The following is a 20,591-nucleotide window of genomic DNA, read 5'->3' as shown; positions in this document are numbered from 1 at the left end:
CTCAGTGGGTTAAAGCCTCTGCCTTCAGCTCAGGTCATGATCGCAGAGTCCTGGGATCGGGCACTGCTTAACGAGGAGCCTGTTTCCCTGCCCCTCCTCCCCGCCCCCCTGCCCCCCCGCCCCCCCGCCTCTCTGCCTACTTGTGATCTCTGTCTGTCAAATAAATAAATAATATCTTTTAAAAAAATTCATTCTCTCAGATCATGCCAGGATTTGTGCCAGGAGAGAGAATAAGATGTGTTTATAAATTGTAGAAAATACTGTCTTCCATAGTTCACCAAAAGACAAATTGATTCTAGTGGGTGATAATCGATATATGAATGAACCCTTCTTTTAATAAAGGTATTTCAAGAGTAGAGGGCACAGTGTTTGCCTTTGGAATTGGATGATGTCTCCATTGTCTTCCTCACTGGATCTTTAATTTCCTTTTATGGTTTAACAATACATAGGTTTCCCCTCCTCAAGACTGAACCCATTACAGACTTACACATTCAGAAATGATTCAAAAAGAGTTTTGTTCTAATAGAAATATCTATTTCCAGATAACATTAAGAATTCTATGCCTTACTCAAATAAGAGATTCTTAATAAGATAACACCAGATTAAGAAGGAAATACAAGTTCAAGGTCATCTGGGTGGCTCAGTCAGTTAAGTGTCTGACTCTTGGTTTCAGCTTGTCATGATCTCAAGGTCCAGGGATTGAGCCCCACATCAGGCTCTCTGCTCAGATTCTTTCTCCACCCCTCCAAGCCCCCACGCCTCTTGCACTTTCTCTAAAGATGAAACAAAACAAAGAAAGAAATGTAAATCCAAGTAATCAATGGGGTAAACACTGAGCAAGGGTTTTCAATACTGTGTCTCAAGTTTTGGCACCATCCTTAAGAAATGTTCTCAGATTTACAGAAATCACTGTATTTCTATATAAGAAGCTCCATTTAATGTAACATGAAAATATGAGTGTCCCCTCTCCATTTGTGTGAATAATACCACTGCAGATAAAGTGCAATCTAAATAACAAAAACTCATTTTTATTGAATTTTTTCTGAGTGGGAGGAATTGTGTTAAGAACTTTACAGGTGTTCATACTCTTTAATTCTCTTAACCTACAAAATTAATAATTAATCCCAACTTTTTTTCCTAGATGAGGATACTGTAGATCAGAGATGGTAAGTAACCTGCCCAGGGTTGCACAGCAAGTATGTGAAAGAGCCATGATTTGAAACCAGTCGTGCCTAAATCAAAAATATCTGTTCCTCACTTTATTACTCTTCTACTTGTTTTGTTTTTATTTTTTTTTACGATTTTACTTATTTATTTGACTGAGAGAGAGAGATCACAAGAAGGCAGAGAAGCAGGCAGAGAGAGGAAGGGAAGCAGGCTCCCCACTGAACAGAGAACCTGATGTGGGCCCCAATCCCAGGACCCTGGGATCATGACCCAAGCTGAAGACAGAGGCTTAACCCACTGAACCACCCAGGTGCCCCTCTTCTACTTGTTTTAGATTCTCCTCCTCCTCCCCCTCCTCCTCCTCCTCCCCCTCCCCCTCCCCCCCTCCTTCTTCTTCTTCTTCTCTTTGTTTAAATTTAATCTCCACAATAATTTTGTGATAAAATTTAATTATTTTGATTTACAGTTGAAAAAAATACATCTTTTAGGCTTAGGTGCTGACTAAATGAAACTTGTCTGAGATAACTTTCCATGTGATTTGAACTGGGCCTTGCTTGTTTATTCTCACTTTTAAATATTGTTTCACATCATGTTTAAAAAGGGTGACACTAAGTTTCAACTACGACATGTAATTTCTATGGCAAAGGTGCTAATATGGGACTTATTAAATAATTAAATAGGGAGCACCTGCGTGGCTCAGTGGGTTAAGCTTCTGCCTTCAGCTCAGGTCATGATCTCAGGGTCCTGGGATCGAGCCCTGCATCGGGCTCTCTGCTCAGCGGGGAGCCTGCTTCCTCCTCTCTCTCTCTGCCTGCCTCTCTATCTCTTTCTCACTGTCAAATAAATAAATTCTTTAAAAAAATAATAGTAATTAAATAGTTTGCTTTCTTGCTTTCTCAGAAAAACCGTACTTTTCCTCTCTGCCTCTAAAATGCAGGGACAAATGAACAATCTTAATAAAATGCCCCCAGGAATCAGCACCAAAACTCCCTTTCAGGAACTGTCAGAAGTTCGAAAATGGTGGCAGGCCAGCAAAATGTAATTCTTTTAAAATCTTACCTCGGAGTCTAAGAAATTCCTCACAACTTTGAAACCTTCAAGAGAAAGGGCTTTGAGGGATAGTTTCAATTGTGGCAAGATTGTAACTTTCCCATCATCAGACCCCCGTCCAAAATGAAGGGCTTCACAGGTGTAATGAAAATTCTCTGAGTCTGGCTGCTTTAGACTCTAGCACAGACTTGAAAATAATTAGTGAACTACCCTAGCCATGATGCGCTCCTTTCTGCCAGCAAAGCTCTTCAGAGGCAATAATTTGCCTCTCCTCAGGAACATCAAACTCTTCAACTGAATAACGATGGGCTGGAAATAATATGGGTCTGAACTAGATCAGTGAGAGTCCGATTCTTGAAACCTGTAATCCCATTTTACTGCTTAGAAATTGAAAGGGCTGTGAGAGTAATGAAACCACATGCCACAGCCCTGATGTGGCCTCCTCACAGCAAAAGCACAGGAGCTAAATTCAGGTCTCATTTGACAGCTGGAGCCCTCTGACTAGGAACCCCCTTCTGCTCCCTTTACCCCATTGGCAAAAATATCCTACTGTCCTACGCTCCTCCTTTCTTGTGGCCTGTGCTTTGGAATTTCTGGAAATCACCATCCTCATTAATATGAGACGCCTAGACTATTAGATGAACAATACTTTGGTCGACTTTGCTTTGTGCAGAAATTATTAAAACAATCCATGTTCACTGTAGAAAATCCCGAAAATATGAACACAGGTATATAGAGGTAAAACAGCCTAATATAAAAATCAAAGAGTAGCCCTATCAGGGTTATAGAGGAATGTAGGGGGTGGTCTTGACAAAAAGAGAAACGATGGAAACTTCTGGGTTGCTCAGCATGTCTTATATCTTGATCTGGATGATGGTGACATGGGGAACACATGTTCAAAATATGAATTAAGTGACACAGTTTGCTATATATTCTACTTCAATAAAAAAAGAAAGGATTTGAAATCATTGATCACCTCAAACTTAGAGCCACCTTTACATTTTGAAATATTTCCTTCGTATCTATCCGTATCTATATACATATATATGGTATGTAGCATGTACTTCTGCTCTTGGTCTGGAATTCTTCATTTTTCCCTAAAATACGTCCCTCTACTTAGTAACATTCAACTTGCAAATATTTGTAGATAAAGCAAAGCTCTGTGCAGAACCAGTGGAAACAACCTCTGCTAGAGAGAGCTATTAGGTCTTTGTTCCATGATTCTATTCTAGGGAGCCTCCACACCCCTTCTTTTTATTTTTTTCTTTCCTTTTTTTTTTTTTTTTAAGTCTGCAAGATCTCTGCTATGTGTTTATTTCTAAGGTATTTCACAAAATCTGTGACTCCATTTTCTCCAATAATTCAAAAGTCACTGAGATGTTGAAATTATCAGCAGGAAGAGGGGAATGATGTGGATGGAAGGAAAAGACCAGAAGCACATGGAAGTGGGGCTTGACTCACGCAGAGATGCCTGGCTGGGCTTCACTTTCTCAGGACTTGGACTTGGGGTTCAAGCCAAGTTTAACCTAATTTCCCTGTGCAGCAGGCTCCATGTGACATCTGGTTTGTGTCAGCAATTACCTTTTCTTCCTAGCCTGTAACTTCATATAGAAATCCCTAAAACAGTAACCTAAAAATGAATCGAATTTTGTGGGAGCATCCCATTTTTGTGGCAGAATGGGCTTGCTTTTCAAACTGACATTCAATTATCTAGACATCTCCAACACTGGATTCTTAGCAAGTGGGAACATTCCGTTGTCATCATATCACCCCTGGACCAGTTCTAAACGTGCCTCTCCCTGGTGGATATTTGTGTCCAATCCAGTTCTCAAGATGCAGCCTTTGAGACATGCACTGGTGTACTGGTGGCTTATTAAGGAAGATTCTAGGAGAAATTAGTAAGGGCAGCAGGAAGCGGAACAGGGAAAGGAAGAGTCCAAGTGGGCATATGACTTCAGGCAAAGCCCCGGCCAAACCTAAGTCTACAGGAACGCTGGAGACCAAAGTAGAGAACACTGTTGGCTGGCCTCCAGGCAGGAGAGGTAGGCTTTCATACAACTGCAAGAGTCAGTCCTAGGTTGGAGTCTTCTCTAGAGATTATCCTCTCCTAAACACCTCCAAATTTCCAAGCAAAGTGGAAAAATGGCACCATTATCCTAAGGGGCATCCTCAGAAGGGAGCTGTAGGAGCTCCACTTCGGGAGCAAGGGCACACGGAAACTGAAGCAAGGATGTCAGGTAAAGGGATCCTGGGGGTGTGGGTGGAGTGTGGTGTATCTGGGGCAGTGACTATGAAACTTCCCTGTCTTAACTCTGTCACAGCTCACCCCACAGGACAAGGGACCCGCCCTCCCTTCAGTCACCCCAGTGCCTCTTTTGTGTTCTCATTTTTAATGACCAAGTCATGTCATCATTTCCATGAGTGATGTCACCTCCAGGTTGAGGGCAAGTTGCTGTTCTTAAAAGACTTCATCTCTATAGAACAACCCGGAGGAGCCTTGAGAGCTAAGTTTTCTTATTCTCATTTTACAGCTGAAAGAAACTAAGTCTCACATATGAAAACTGTTTCCTCCTTGTGTTCTTAGTCTGTGTGTTAAAGAAAGACATCTAAGGTCCCCAGGCACCTGCACAGTGCTGACTGGGCACTGTCTTATTCCTGGAGGCACCATTCCCCCAGGCTATGCTGTGCATGGCACCCCTTGAAGGTGTGTAACTCCCCATATTTATATTCTACTCCCAAAATCCTAGCATCAATATGGGGGTTCCTTGGGAAGAGGAAAGATAAACTTTGGTGCTGCTTATTTTTTTCGTTTTTGAAGCCCCCAAACATCTTGACCAATATTTCAACTGTTTTAACCTATTTACTCAATTAAAAAACCTCAGATCTCCCCCTTCAAATCTTATGGTACAGCCTCCTAAAGGGGCTATATTCTTAAATTGGAATCATTGTGTCTTCTCTAACTCTCCATCAAGAAAATATTTTCTATTTTATGTTAGAAAAGCATTTGGGGGGCATTGCTTCTCTTTTCACACATTTTGAACATATATTCTAAAACTGCACACTTTTTACCTCTGAAATATGTATGTGTCTCCTCTCCTAATATTTCTGAGATTTTAGGAAGTAGCCAGATCCTGTTTCCTATGTCATATGACAGCACGTACTCTTAAGAGTTCCTTCAGTGATTGTCTTATCTGAGTCATAATGACAGAAAATTAGGCAGTGTGGTGATAATCATATATTTAAAAAAACAAAATTGAAGGGACACTTCGGTGGTTCAGGCCATTAACTGTCAGACTCGTGGTCTGGGCCCAAGTCCTGATCTCAAGAGACCTGAGATCGAGCTCTGCTCAGGGTCCATGTTCAGCATGATGTCTGCTGGAGTTTCCCTCTCTCCCCCTCCCACTCATTCTCTCTCTCTCTCTTTAAAACAAACAAACAAATAAGTATTTTTTAAAAACCAGAAATCTGAGAGTTTTGGAAATGCCTTCAGAAAGCATGCTACATGCCGCAGAGTACTCAGAGCTCCGTTCTCTGACATAGGACAGCCCCTTGCCAGCCCAGCTCTGGGGTGACCTGCGGCAATGACTGAAGTTTCCGTATCCCACTTTCTTTCTGTAGAATAGGGAAAGAATGTCTACTTCTCAGGGTTCTTGAAAGAGTTCGACGTGATCATATTTGTGAAGCTTTGACTCACTGCCTGCATGGAAAGAAATCATCACCACCATATATGTACACTTGCAGGTTTGTATGTCCATATGTAGAGATGAGGGCACGGGAGGGCCCATTGCACAGGGAGCCAGGGACGCTGTGTTCTACTGCCGGTTCTACTCCTTACAAGGAGCTTGCCATGAGCACAAACAAGCCCTTTTCATCTACAGATTGCGGTTTTCTCATCTGTAACATAACATGGTTGGATGAGCTTATAAAAGTTTTCTTCATGACCTAAAACCTTTTTCTCTATGTTTCCACGGATCCAAGTGTCCATTCATGTCCGTGATACCTTTCAACTCAAAATGAACAACTAGATGGTAAGTATACCTAAATGAAATCTCTCCTTCCTTTTTCTATGCTAATGATCATTAAAAAATAGATATGTTTCCTCCTAAATGACCAGAAGACATCCAGAGTACCTGATCCCAAAGTCTTACGATCTCAGCCATGTTGTTAAGGTAGTGGACACCACAAAAGAAATCAAAGCAATTTAATAGAGCTGGATTTAACTAATAAGTCTCATAGCTACTGGCAACATCTCATCGCTAATTCCAGGAAGGAGACTTACCTAGACACAGATATATTTAGCATTAGCAACAATATTATACTATTGCAGAATTTTGTAGGCCACTAGATACGCTCTTATGTGTGCATGCCCAAGGCAAGAAATAGTTCATGGTGTGCCGAGTAAATGTTTAATTGTTAAAAATTGTTAATTTTTACTTACTTTATTGTCCATTCTATATTTTGAGCTCCTTGAGGGCCAGTACCTTTTCTAACATCTATAAAAAAAAAATTACTGCCTATTAAAGTGGTATACATATATTAACATATTTTACCTATACAACACAGAAAAGAAATACAAAGAACGCGATTAGACATACATGCGTGTTCTGCTGCATGAATGCCAGGAATCTGGGAACATTCCAATTTTCTGCTTTACCATCTCTGTGTGTGTCTTCCATTCTCAAGATCAGCCCACGATTCAGTATGGCTGCTAGAGTTCCAGCTATTATGTTCATTTTCCAGAACGAAAGAGAAAAGAAGGGAAAGGGGATCTAACTCCCAATTGTGTCAGAAACTTTAAAGACCCATTTCAGAAGTTAGGAAGAACACTTAGGCTAAAATCGTATTCGTGAGAACCTAGTTACAAGGAGGCTAAGGAGCACATTTATTCCTGGAGACAATGTCCTGACCTGTAACCAAAGGGAAGAGTGATATTTAATAGGCCACTGATGTCAATGTCATCTCCATGTTACAGATGCAGACATTAAGGTTTATTGTGGTTAAAAAGTTGTGCACAATCATAAGCCATTACATTACATCCCTAAGCCAATGCACTTCTCACAATGTAACACCTCCATCCATGTGACCCTGCAGAGTAGTCAGGTCGGAGATAGTCAATACTCATTTGTGCAGCGAGGCACAAATGAGCACCTTCGACCATCAGCAGTAAAATAGTGAAAAGCACGGGCTCTTGAGCTGTTCCTGTCAAACTTTTGCACACACGTGATTATCCTGCTTATCTCATGAAAAGGAAGACACTGATTTGGTGGAAATGAGGTAAATCTGAGAGCCCGCATTTCTAACAAGCTTGCGGGTAATAGCTGTGCTGTGGGTCCATGGAACACTCTTTGAGAAGGAGAGAATTACATTCTCCAGTATGCTTGAAATGCGGCTACTCTGAATTGAGATGTGCTGTGCAGTACATGTAAAATACGCAGTGGACATCAATGACTTAATATGAAAAAAATACAAAATATCTCATTAATATTTTAAATAGATTTCATATTATACTTATAGTATTTTGGTCATACTGGATTAAATAAAATATACTATTAAAATTAAATTAATTTCACTTTTTTCTTTTAATAAAAATTTATTTATTTATTTGTCGGAGAGAAAGACAGAGATAGAGCACAAGCAGAGGAAACAACAGGCAGAAGGAGAAGCAGACTCCCTGCCCAGCAGGGAGCCTGATGCAGGACCTAGTCCCAGGACCCTGGGATCATGACCTGAGCTGAAGTCAGACTCTCAACCAACTGAGCCACCCACGCGTCCCAATTTCACTTATTTCTTTTTACTTTTTAAGTGTGGCTACCTGAAAACATAAAATTACCTACCTGTCTCCTATTCTGTTTTTATTGGACAGTGCTGGTCTAGACTGAGCCTTGCTACTTTGTGCAAATTCTGAATCCCTACATACTAGCAAAAAAATCATGATCAGATTAACTTCACTAAGTTCAGTTTTCCCTCATAAGCTAGGAGTAAAAAAGTGTTTTCCTTCTAGAGTTGTTGTGATTACTGAACAAGAGAACCAAATAAAATGCTTAAAACCTGGTAACTCTGAAGTTGAGCTGTAGAGCTGGGATTTCATTAAGGACCATCAAACAAACAAAAATCATATGATGCTTCATATTTTTAAAGATTTTAAATGCTTATTTCCTTTTTAGAGAGAACAAGAGGTTAGGGGGAAGGACAGAGGGAGAGAGAATCCTAAGCAGTCTCCATGCCCAGGATAGCACTGGATGTAGGGCTCAACCTCACAACCCCAGGATCATGAGTAGGACGCTCAACAGACTGAGTCATCCGGGTGCCCCCAATATTTCATATTTTTAAAATATGCCAAACATATTAAAGAAGTACTTTCATAGTCTTTCTCGCCAATCATTTGAAAAGTGATTTTGGCCAAACACATCACAGAAATTTTGCCATGCTCATTCTCCTTATTTCCTAAATGTGATAAAATTGGTGAGGTTTCCAGTGAACACAGGGCTACCGAGTCGAGGTCTATCATCAGTGTCTGACATAGCTAGGGCACCTACCTTTCCAGGCTGGGGATCACCTGAGCCATGACAATCTTGCTTGCACAGAACTACATTTTACTCTCGGTCCTCAGAGCAATTTACATAAAAAAATTATCTCTTCCAAATTCCATGTTTTCACCAGTCTATCTCTTCTCAGAACACCCAGGGTCTAGATGAATTCACTAGAAGTCTATTTGCTGAGTGGACAGTTTGTCTAAAGCCAATTAGTGGAAAGGCTAATTTGCCAAATGACTGATACATCAAATTCACTTATACCTTTCAACTATTTAGCTATGGTTCATGGGTTTTGACTTTGTCCTCATTGCAACATTTCAAGACATGCTTAATTTGTTTTTGTCACAGTCCCCACTGCTCTGGATAGAGCAAAAGGGCAAAGAGAGGAAGAGGCCAAAGGAACAGCAGAGGGATGAGAACTGAGGAGGGGAAGCTATGGAAAAGAAGAGAAACACTGCAGAGGTAAGAGGTACATAATTATAAGATGACATTCTCAAATAAGGATCATTCTTATGAATATATTTTTCAAGAGTATATCATTAATTATGCAAACAGACAATGGTAATAGTTCCTAATATGCAAGAAAATATTCTAGAACGTATGTTTTTTGAGTATGTGGAGAATCCTTAACAATATAATGTCTTTGGGCATTGCCATTTTCATATTCAATCATTACCCCTGTGAAATACCTTCTTTATGCCCCAGTCTCCATGTCTATCTGTTTCTTTCATTCTCCAGCTGGTAATGAGCAGCAGGGGCAAAAATGGAAAGAAGTCCATCAGAAATAGCTTTTGAAAATGGAAGCTGGGTGGATTGGTCACCCTGAACACATTTGCCTTGGGTATCCAGTGAGTCAACTTCTGGAAGTTAGCTTGCCTATGGATGGACAGGAAGTTGACAATGGGTGAGTTAAGGGGGAAAAGGGAAGCCCAAAAAACTAAAGATGTTGCTCCACTTTTGTAAGAAAAGGTTTAGGCAAACAATGATCAGAAATGTACTTTTTGGTTTGTTTGTTTAAGTTCCCAAGCTGTAGTGATCTAAAGCAGTATCAAAAAATGTTTGACCCTCAACCAGCACCCTGAGCCCTGCCTAGCAACTCACCAACCCATCACTTAACAACCATGCTCTTCCTTCCTACTTAAGTGGATGTGATTGGAGAACCTTCTGACATACTCCTTGGTCACTGCACTTGGTGTATGTGATAATCAGAAATCGAATTGCCATCTTGAGTCTCCCAACTATATTAGCACAGTGCTTGCTTCAGCAGCACATATACCAACTATATTAGCACAGAAGTGTGAACAGAGGTGTGCTTAGAGATTAGTAAAGAAATATACCACTGTGTTAATGAGATAGTATAATTCAAAGATGAGCAAAACATGTCTAGACCCACACTGAAGGTGTTAGTATGACACAAGAATGAGTAGGGGAACAGGGGCACAGAGAGATCTGAAAGGTCACACCATCAGTGCTCAACTCAGATCGAGAATGCCCCTTGTGGGGGCACGTGGGTGGCTCAGTTGGTTGAGTGCCTGCCTTCGGCTCAGGTCATGATCCCAGGGTCCTGGGATTGAGCCCCAGGGTCGAGCTCCCTTTTCAGTGGGGAGTCTGCCTCTCCTCCTGTGCCCCACCCTCTGCTCGTGCTCTCTCTCGATCAAATAAATACATAGAATCTTTAAAAAAAAATAGTAATGGTCCTTCTGCCTCTCTCCACCTGTGTGGTCCTAGATGCAGGCATATTCATCTCATGAGATGGAAACCTGAGGTCATCATACCTGCCTGATGCAAAAGTTGCTTACTAGATTTGATTGTCTCTACTCTTCAGTGTTTGCACAACAAAGTTTCTAAATATACTTTGGTTCACATGAGTTACAAATTATGAGTTTCTGAGTCTCTTAGCCGATACTGTTTTTTCTATAAATTCTGCTTTATAATCATTTCCAGGACAATCAAAGCAGCCAATTTACTCCATCTTTTCACTAAATGTATGTGTGTATATATGAGGCTATTAGGTCTTTATAATTACATGCTGGGATAGATATTTGGATCCTTGTTTATAAAGGAAATAACTAAATCTCAAACATGTAAGGAATATACTCAGGGTATCGCAGCTGTTCAAAAAACTTGGACACGTATATTTGACTCCAAAGTCTCTGGGACACAACCTTTGCAGCCTCCAACCTTCGAAGAGTCACTAGCAAGTCACTCATGGGAGGTGACAGATCTGTGATCTGAGCCTAATTCTGAATTATGGAAAATCCATGCTTTGTCAGGCAGTCTTTTCTGAACAGTAATGTCATAATCACATCAACTACTTGCAAGTTCCTGGTTTTATCCTTTTGAAAGTTGTATTATTGTGAATAGTAAGAACTATATAGAGGTGCTGTCTTCTTTCCGTTTTTCTCATATGTAATTCATATTTTAATTATTGAAGTAGAAAAAAGCTGGCACTATTTTTTGTTTGGTTTGGTTTTTGTTGTTGTTGTTGTTGTTGGTTGTTTGTTGTTTGTTTTTTGTTTTGTCTACAAAACACCAATTAATGGGTGCCTGGGTGGCTTAGTGGGTTAGGCCTCTGCCTCCGGCTCAGGTCATGATCTCAGGGTCCTGGGATCGAGCCCCACATTGGTCTCTCTGCTCAGCGGGGAGCCTGCTTCCTCTTCTCTCTCTGCCTACTTGTGACCTCTCTCTCTGTGTGTGTAAAATAAATTAATAAAATCTTAAAAAAATAAAAACACCCATTAACTTCTCACATAGTAACAGCACTCTCAGGTGAACACAGGATATTACTGATAAGATGACTAGACTCTAGAAATAAACCTTTGGGTCTGCATCAGCTTTGGGCTGAGGTAAGGAGTTATGCCTTACCTACCACACACACACACACACACACACACACACACACACAAAAGGAATAAAAACAAAGTCAACCAAAAACTGACTCACACAGGAGTCCAGCCAGTAGTGAAAACTAGATATTCTAGAGCTGAGAAAAGCAAACATTAAGATAAAATTCAAAAGCAAAAACAGAAAAAATTCACAAAAAACTAAACCAAACCAAACCAAACCAACAAACAAAAAAATAGGGTCAAAGCAGAAATAGCTCTAGGATTAACTCATCATAATAACCTTGAAAATGCTCAATCATCAAAGTTTCCTTCTTTTCCCTTGTGTTATAAATATTTGTCTTTCACAATTTATGACTCCCTGAGTTAGTACTGGATCCCTTGGGAGACAGTGAAGACAGACCAAGGATTTACCACTTTCTCAGTGGAGAGAGTAGAAGGCTTCACAATGGGATCCTTGATAGGTACATATGATAATTCTCAGAATATTAAGCTTATCAGGACATCCTGTTCTTTGGTAAAATAAGGTTTTCCTGATACAAATATTCCTGACCTTGGGAAAGTGTTTATGATTGTTATGTACAAAAGGATGTGTTTTTGTATTTGCATCTGTGAAATGAGAGCAATGAATGATGCTAGGAAATTGTGGGAACACAATTCATTGGTGGGAGTGCTTCCAATATTTTAAAAGGCTCAAATTGGCATTAGAGGATAACATGAGAATTTACCTTAACGCCACTTAAGCCTTAACAAAGGAAGAATGACAACTAACATAGGAAAAAAGACTTTCTTTCAGAACACAGGAAACTGAGTCAGAGAAAAATCTGGATCTCAGATTCCAAGTTCCAATTTTGGCATGAATGAGGTCATTAGGAAGTAAGGGCATGTGAATGACAAACTTTCATTTGAGGGAAAGGCAGTGATAAGATGGCAAATGAAGCCTGTATAATTCAACCAACAATCCTACTTGTTATTGAAGTCTCAAAAAAAAAAAATAGGAAAAAGAAGGGAAGGGAAGAAAGATAGAATGAGAGAGAGAGAGAGAAAGAAAGAAAGAAAGAAAGAAAGAGAGAGGGAGGAAGGGAAGAAGGAAGGAAGGGGCAAAATATCCAGCAAACAGACAAAAAACTGAAAACCATGTAAAGGCCTAGTTCTAAACATAGAGTGGGATCAAAATATCCCGCAGGACATTCCTTGGCAGACAATGAAGAAACAAGAACACAGTAGTAGGTGACAAGCCTGAGACCTACAGGATCATATCTACAAGAGCATCAGCCAAATGTGAGCCTCTCTGGGTACATACTGACTGTGATTCCGCTGGACTCTTTTGACTTGGAAATGGGACATTAATGTGGAAGGTGCATCTGTTTGTATGAACTTTTGCCAAAGAAAAACTCTCATCTGGGTCCCTTGGAAGATGGTTAAATCAATGGGAAAAACAAACAAACAAACAAACAAACAACAAAACCAGCTTTTGCTTTACAATGATTCTGTATTACAGTTAAATTTCCTAAAATATATTGTTTTGTATTAAGCCAGTTGTGTCATTCAAAATCATCATGCCTTTTTGGGTCCATATCAGTAACTTCCAACTGTTGGTGGTATTCTTTCTCAACCATCATGACCAGGTTGCAATGAAAACAAATCAAAGAACAAATTCTTTCACACATAGAAACATTTAGTATCAAACACGTGTAACAGTTTATAAACTAGTGAGTAAACTTAAGGAGTGCCAGCCCTCTGTCCTTCCAAGTGCTCTGATGGCGCATACCAGAAAGATGCCTCAGGACAAATGCACCAGTGTTTCACTAGCAAGAGTCAGGCAACAAAGAAACCTAGGAATCTACTCTGCCTTTGGGATAATTTGGATCTATCTATCACCTTTATCTATCTATCTATCTATCTGTCTATCTACCTACCTAACCTATCATCCACCTACCTATCTACCTATCATCTATCTTTTAGAATCTAAGATTTGTTTATTTCTTTGTTTATTTATGTATTTGAGACAGAGAGAGTGTGTGTGTGTGAGAGAGAGAAAGATCATAAGTCAGGGCAGAGTGGGAGAGGGAGAGTCAGACTCCTCGCTGAGCAGGGAGCCCGATGCAGAACTTGATCCCAGGGCCCTGAGATCATGACCTGAGCCAAAGGCAGACCCTTAAATGACTGAGCCACCTAAGTGTGCCCCAATCTTGTAGAACCTAAAGTTCCATTCTAAAGCATACAATGCAGGTTTATTAGATTCTTGTACCCTATGAATGTCAGCTTGGAAATGCCTATAAAATGTGCCATATGCTAAGCTGTAGAATAAAGGCACCCAATGCTAAAGTATATAGACCATATTCTCTCAACTGAAGTGCTAATTGCCAAATGTAATCTGAATCACTGAATTCTCTCAACAACTTCATGACATTGGATTTACCATTATTCTTATTTTATCAGTGAGGAAACTGATGTCTCAGTATTTTGTCCAATGTCACAGCCTAGCAGGTGGCAGTGGAGGTCATTAGATCCAAGTGTATTTTGGGTTTTTGTTTTTTTGTTTTTTAACACGGGAGTTTTCCTGGCACCATCATCAAGAGCTCTGCATGACTCCTGTGTTCCTAAAAGCGAGAGGAGGAAACTATTAGAGAAAAAACATTAAAAGGTAATACTTCATCATGAGATGAAGTAAAAGGCATAAGGGAGAAAAGAACGGCATTGATTTCCAGTGACAGACCTTTATCACACGTGTCCCCTTCCAGGGGGGCTCAGGAGGGTTTAATTGCTGTCGAACCAAATGAAAATTATGAAACAGACTCTCTCTCTCTTTTTTCCCTGCGTCGTAATAAATGACCTCTCCTGCCAATTTCGAATTGCTAGACAATATTTTTTGTTCATTAGAAGGACGTCAATTCTGGTAGGGGATGACTCAGCTGATTGAGTCACCGTGATTTTACACTGCTTGGTTTAATTACAGTTTTGTTCTTTCACAGGATGTTTTACCAAAACTACTTCTAAAACCTCTGATTAATATTACAAGTCAGTCTATAAAAAATAAAATCAAGTTCAATCTTTTTCTTTTTTTTTCAAAAGCATAGTGAATTTCTTCTTAAAGAGTAGAACACAGGAAAACATCCAAAAAAAGAAAAGATCTCACCATTTCCTTTATTTATTCTCACTTCATATGTACTAAACTATCTTCAAGTTGAACAAATTCCCAAGAAACTAAACAAGCAAGCACACTCATCAGACCAGTTCTGGCATGCCCAGTTCTGTGTGAGCCAATGGCAATCCTGAGGTAAATAACTCAGTTCCACACTTCTCCGAGGAAAAGATTATAATTGAATATTACCATGGAAGCATATGCTTGTGATGGCTTTAAAGATATATATTTTAAAAGGTTTGGATTTTAGGGCTAGGCTAAATAAAGACAGGTGCCTTTCTCTGCCTTTCTTTGCCTTCTCTTCTGCACTCCCCTTCTTGTATGTACAGATCAAATGTTCGTTCACACCCCCACACATATTCAACATTCTGAACCAAACTGCATGTCCGTGGGGACAATTGAACAGTATTGGAGACTTTGCTGCCCCCCCTCCAATAGGCAGTGTTGAACTGACAATTTATGCCTGCAGGTGGCTGCCTGCAAATGCAATTAGGCCCTGCTCCCACTGGGAGGGCTCAAATGCACCTCATTAACTGGCCTGAGACTGTATTAATACTAGTAATTTTCCACCTGCAAGAAAAATGGAGAGCTTACTCCAAAGGAAGTAAAATATATGGTCAGGCGTCTAGGCCACATAGCCAGTGTGATTTTGTAAAGACAAGTATTCAAGCCTTGGGCCCTTATGCTTGCATTGAGTTGGATCATCTTAGGCTCATTAAGAAAGATCTTTCTCAACAGAAAAAGAAACTCCTGCTCCTGCTTGGGGGGTTTTGAAAAATACAGCATGTGGTCTTTCCAAAGCAAGGTGTTTCCAGTTTAGTGGAAGAAACACAGGCTTTGTTTGGAGTAAGACCAACAACCTACGTTCTGATCATGGCTTGAAGATGCGAGCAGACTGATGAGTCGCAGAATCCGAATTTGAACATGGATTTCTTCATGCTAGTCTCAGCTCTTTCGTCAAGTACTCAGGATCCAGGACATAAAACCAAATGAATGAATGTCCTGTCCTAGGAAATCAATAATGAAGGCCTTCATCAGTTTCAGTTAATCATTTACAAAACACAGGTTTATAACGGCAGGTTATGTTATTATGAAATAACATTTTAGGAGATCTTTCTGGGATTATGATATACCATGAGACATCATTCTCAGATGCAACAGAAAGCATGTTTCTTATGATTTGTGGATTGTTGAAGCTGTATGTTTCTGTTAGTCAGAAAATAAAACTTAAAATAAAAACACTGGGCTATTAATTTCAGATGATTCCTAATGTGAGTCAGAAAAAAAAAGCAGGTGGTTTTGAAGGTAAGAGGGGAGGCAAGAATTGAGTTCTTACAGTCTAGTAGCCCGAGGGGAAGAAAAGAGTTCCAAGGATAATGAGGACTATGGAGGGGAGGAGAGAGGATGGTGACTCACTCTACCCCACAGCCACATCCAGGACATGAGTGTGCTGGGTGACAAATAAGCAGTCGTTGCTAGGACCATGCAAATTTCAGATCTATCTGCTTTAGAATAATAGGCTTTCAAGTTTTCTGGTAAGGTGGTATATTAGCATATTTAAGAGTTCAGTCTCCAGATTTGGAGCATCAGGGTTTGAATCCTTGTTCTATCACCTACTGACTGTGTCTTTTGCAAGTTACCTGATCCATTAAAGCCTCAAATAGACACATTAGTATTACCTCTCTTGCAAGCTGATTACAGAGGTTAAATGGAAAAATCCATGTAATGTGCTTGGCACAGAATAGGTACTCAACTTGTTAGCTCTGAGTATTAGGTCTTGGACATCACTCTCACTCTTTGCTCTGATCCATAGCTTGGTTTACAAAAACACCACTAGGCACTGTTTCAACATGTTCCAAAACAAGAAAAAGATGATGCAGAACTCTGAATAAAAAATGAAACAAGAGTTCTTGGTCCAGCCAATGCCATGTGCTCCTTTAAACCTTTATCTCTTTTCTACCAACCCTTCAAGGATCAACTCCACTCGACCTTTATAAGTTCCAACCCCCCCAAATCAGATGAATCATTCCTCCTCTCTTCAAATTGCCAAAACGCATGGTGTCTACCCCTACTTGCATCAGTTAGTTCTTTCTGCTTGGTACAGTGGTTAATTGTATGACTATCTCACCAACTAACTTAGGAAATACTTGAGGATTCATCTCTGATTCCAAACAGAGGCTAATGCTTTCAACATAGCAAATAATGCTATCAATGCCTATTTAATTAATATTGAAACAAAAAAATATTTTCATGGACAATTAAGACACTAACATACACACATGCACACACACACATAACCTATTATAGTTCACTAACTTTGTCTCAAAAGTGAAAATGTACACATAGCCTCCCTGTACAATGCAATATTTGGAGGGGAACAGTGTATTTTTCTAATTAACGAAAGATCTGAAGGCAGCTCTACCCTCTCCTCAACTTGGTAGCCTTAATTAACCTCGCAGAAAAGATCAAGGAAAGAAAACAGACCAATAGTCCTGCACATAGAATTGTATTATTGAGAGAAAATTCCTGTAGCTCTTTGTTGTTCTCTGTAATGAATGAAAGGAAAGATGGGAACCCACCTGAAAAAGACAGTTGGAACACAGAGTTAATGACAAATTTCCTTGTAATTGCAAAGACATATATTTTAATACATATTTATATTAAATATATATTTATATTTATATCTTTATAAAAATATTTTATATGTGTTATGTCTTATAAAAATATTTTATTATATATAAATATACAAAATATATTTATATACCATAATAAATATATTTATTAAATATATGATATATTTATATATTATAACAAATCTACTATATGTATTAAATATATTATATTAAAAAATCTAAAATAAATATATTTTATAAAATATTTATATTAATATATAATTATATGACTAATACACATAATATATTTATGTATTATATATGTATATATATAAATATATATATTTAAAATTTTCTCACAAAGGTTATTGTTACAAACCAGGGGGCCTGAGTCTAGGACCCCCCCATACAAATAATTCCTGTATAGAGACATTTATTTATTTACTTATTTATATTATTGAGGTATAATTAACAGACAGTGTTCATTAGTTTCAGGTGTACAACATAGTGACTGAACAGTCTGGTACATTACTCAGTTCCCACCATAAGTACAGTCACAGTCACTGTCTGTTACAATGCCACATGATTACAATATAATTAACCATATTCCTTATGCTGTACTTTTCATCTTTTCATCCCCGGGACTTATTTATTCTATAACTGGAAGTTTCTACTTGTTACTCCCCTTCACCTATTTGCCCACCCTCCCCACCTTCCCTCTGGCAACCACCAGTTTGTTTTTTATATTTAGGTATCTTTGAGAGATCATTTTTAATTAAATTATGTTTAAGTACCCAGTACAGTTTCTTATCAAAACCCTGAGCGCCTCAACCAACACCTACAAATTCCCAGGTTACTTAAAACAAGAAATGTAGGGGTCCCTGGGTGTCTCAGTGGATTAAAGCCTCTGCCTTCAGCTCAGGTCATGATCCCAGGGTCCTGGGATTGAGCCCTGCATCAGGCTCTCTGCTTAGTGGGGAGCCTGCTTCCTCCTCTCTCTCTCTCTGCCTGCCTCTCTGCCTACTTGTGATCTCTCTCTGTCAAATAAATAAAATCTAAAACAAAACAAAACAAAGCAAAAAAAAAAAAAAAAATAGGTCTGTTGTTTGAAAAAAAAATGTTTCAAACTCTCTCTCCTCTCCCTCTTTCTCCTTCTCTCTCTCTCTCTCTCTCTCACAAGCACACACACGCATACTATATTTTGAGAGCACAGAGTGATCCAAAATGTGCCACCAATCACCACCAGCATAGCTCTTTCCCTTGCTGTGTAAGAGGAATTCAGATTATTTTTTTAAGTCACTGTTTGGATCCAGAAAGCCTTTTCTTTTTAGTCTCAAGAAACACAACAATCAATTCCTTTAAGAGAGAAAAATGTGTTTTTCCCAAATATGTTGCACAGAAAAGATAAGGTGGCTTCTCCCTAGGGAGATGGGAAGAACAAACAGTGTTGTCAACACAGGAAGGCCGCTGCAGAGGTGGACACATCCCCCTGCCACCCTGATTAGAGAAAGCCAGGAAGTAAAGGGCTGTTTACTTGGGAACTGCCATGAGAACCAGCCTGTAGCCCCCACCTCAAGGGGGGAAGGGGAGAAACAGCCCAATCTGGGAAAGCCTGGGATCCCAACAGAGCCTTCTTCTCCCATCCTCTGCGGGGTGATCTGTGTCTGAACTTGGGACTGGGGTGCCAACGAAGAAGCCACCATGCCTGCTCTCCCCGGGACAGAACTGGGAAGAGGGCCAGAGAAACCCGACAAGGCTTTAGGATGGGAAGAAGAGCTCTAAGACTCTTGACTTCAGACTGTCTCTAGGGAAAAAAGAGCTCTAGAGGGTAATCTATGTCACACGGATGCCGTGTCAATTTCGCTAAGCAGGAACTCGGTCTGTCAGGATTCCTTCCATTGCATAATCCCACGTTATCATGGGCCACGAGAAACTTACATGGTGGCATATGGAAATCTAGCATAAATCATTTGATTTTAAAGCTCTGAAGGTCAGTGCACACGCAAGTGGGCATGCGCAGAAGAAGCCAGGCATGCAGGTCCTTCTGCTCCCCAGTGAGGGTCCCGTCTGGGTTCCCAGCACCCAAGCCTGCGCATGCTTGCTTAGCACTGTGATGTAGCACACATTTCTTCGGCAGGTCACGCTCATCATTGACGCTGGAGGCTCCAAGACACAGGCTGCTGGGTCTTCCAGTGTGTCCCTGTGGGTTTCAGATCGTCCTCCTGCATTTGTCTTTTTTTTCCCCCCTCTCCTACTTCACATCTGTCTTTCCTTCTCCACCACCTGCCCCGCTGACTTCAGACTCTAGCTTCAGCTTTAGAGACAACAGCCATACATCAACCCCTTAACCACCTTCCATACCATAACTGTGAAAGGCTACATTTCTGTAAAAAGACAGTTTATTCTTTATCTGGTTCTCTTTCTCTGGTCGAAGTCTGCCTTATACCATCTAAATTCCAGAAAAGAATTTGCCAGTGTTCTTGGTACTGGGGTTGACATAGTTATTTACCACATGATTTGATATAAGGCAAAATGGAGCTTTTGAGATTTCTGATAAAATTAACTCATGAAAACATAATTGTAAAGTTGAAGAATGGGACAGGAGCAGATGGCAATAAACACCATTCAAAAGCAATGAAACTGACAGCTGAAAACCTTGTGGATTCTGGATTAGATAATGTTTCAAGGAATATATGTTCATTTTATATGCATAGACCTATGTTATGTTTATATATACACATATAAGTGTGTGTACTCATAGAGAGTAAGAAAAACAACATGTTAGCTAGCAAACACCTCCATGGGACTCATTTCTTAAAATAAACATGAATTAATAGGTTGCCAAAGGAATACTGAAATGTGAACCTTTAATCCAAGCTGGTTTGGAGAACATAACATTGCTCTCTGTAAGGAGAAATAAAAATGATTGGCTACAGTGCTTCATATATTACTTCTTTACACTTCAACTCATTTCCAAAAATGCTTCAGGTAGCTTGCAAAATATGTACACAAAAACAAAATAAAGTAAAATAAAAGTAAGTAAAATAAAATAAAATCAACCATTGTTGAACAAGGTAAAATAGGACTCAAAATATAAAACAGAGCTGGTTTAATATGAATTCAACAAAATGTAGAAATTTAAAAGAACACAAGCAATTAATTCCTGTGCAGTTGAATGTAACAGGTACCAGCAGCATGAAGACCTGAAAAACTAATGTAGTGTTAAACTAAATTAATAAAA

General features: G+C 39.6%; 2 long non-coding RNA genes across 2 annotated transcripts in view; one reads left to right on the top strand and one right to left on the bottom strand.

Annotated features, from left to right (window-relative positions):
* Positions 1-223: 223 nt before the first annotated feature.
* The window catches only part of LOC116578219, a 40,885-nt gene continuing 20,517 nt past the window's right edge, over positions 224-20,591 (bottom strand). The window contains exons 3-4 of the long non-coding RNA XR_004280788.1: positions 6,656-6,710; positions 224-773 (exon numbers count right to left, since the gene is read on the bottom strand). This is a non-coding gene — a long non-coding RNA (uncharacterized LOC116578219). The remainder of the gene's footprint in view (positions 774-6,655; positions 6,711-20,591) is intronic.
* LOC116578301 lies at positions 6,088-9,697 on the top strand. Its single transcript, XR_004280816.1, has 3 exons — positions 6,088-6,245; positions 9,099-9,212; positions 9,489-9,697. It is a non-coding gene; the product is annotated as an uncharacterized LOC116578301 (long non-coding RNA).

The sequence above is a fragment of the Mustela erminea genome, chromosome 1, assembly GCF_009829155.1.
Source record: "Mustela erminea isolate mMusErm1 chromosome 1, mMusErm1.Pri, whole genome shotgun sequence".
Classification (NCBI taxonomy): Eukaryota; Metazoa; Chordata; class Mammalia; order Carnivora; family Mustelidae; genus Mustela; species Mustela erminea.
This window is presented reverse-complemented; position numbering and strand designations above follow the sequence as displayed.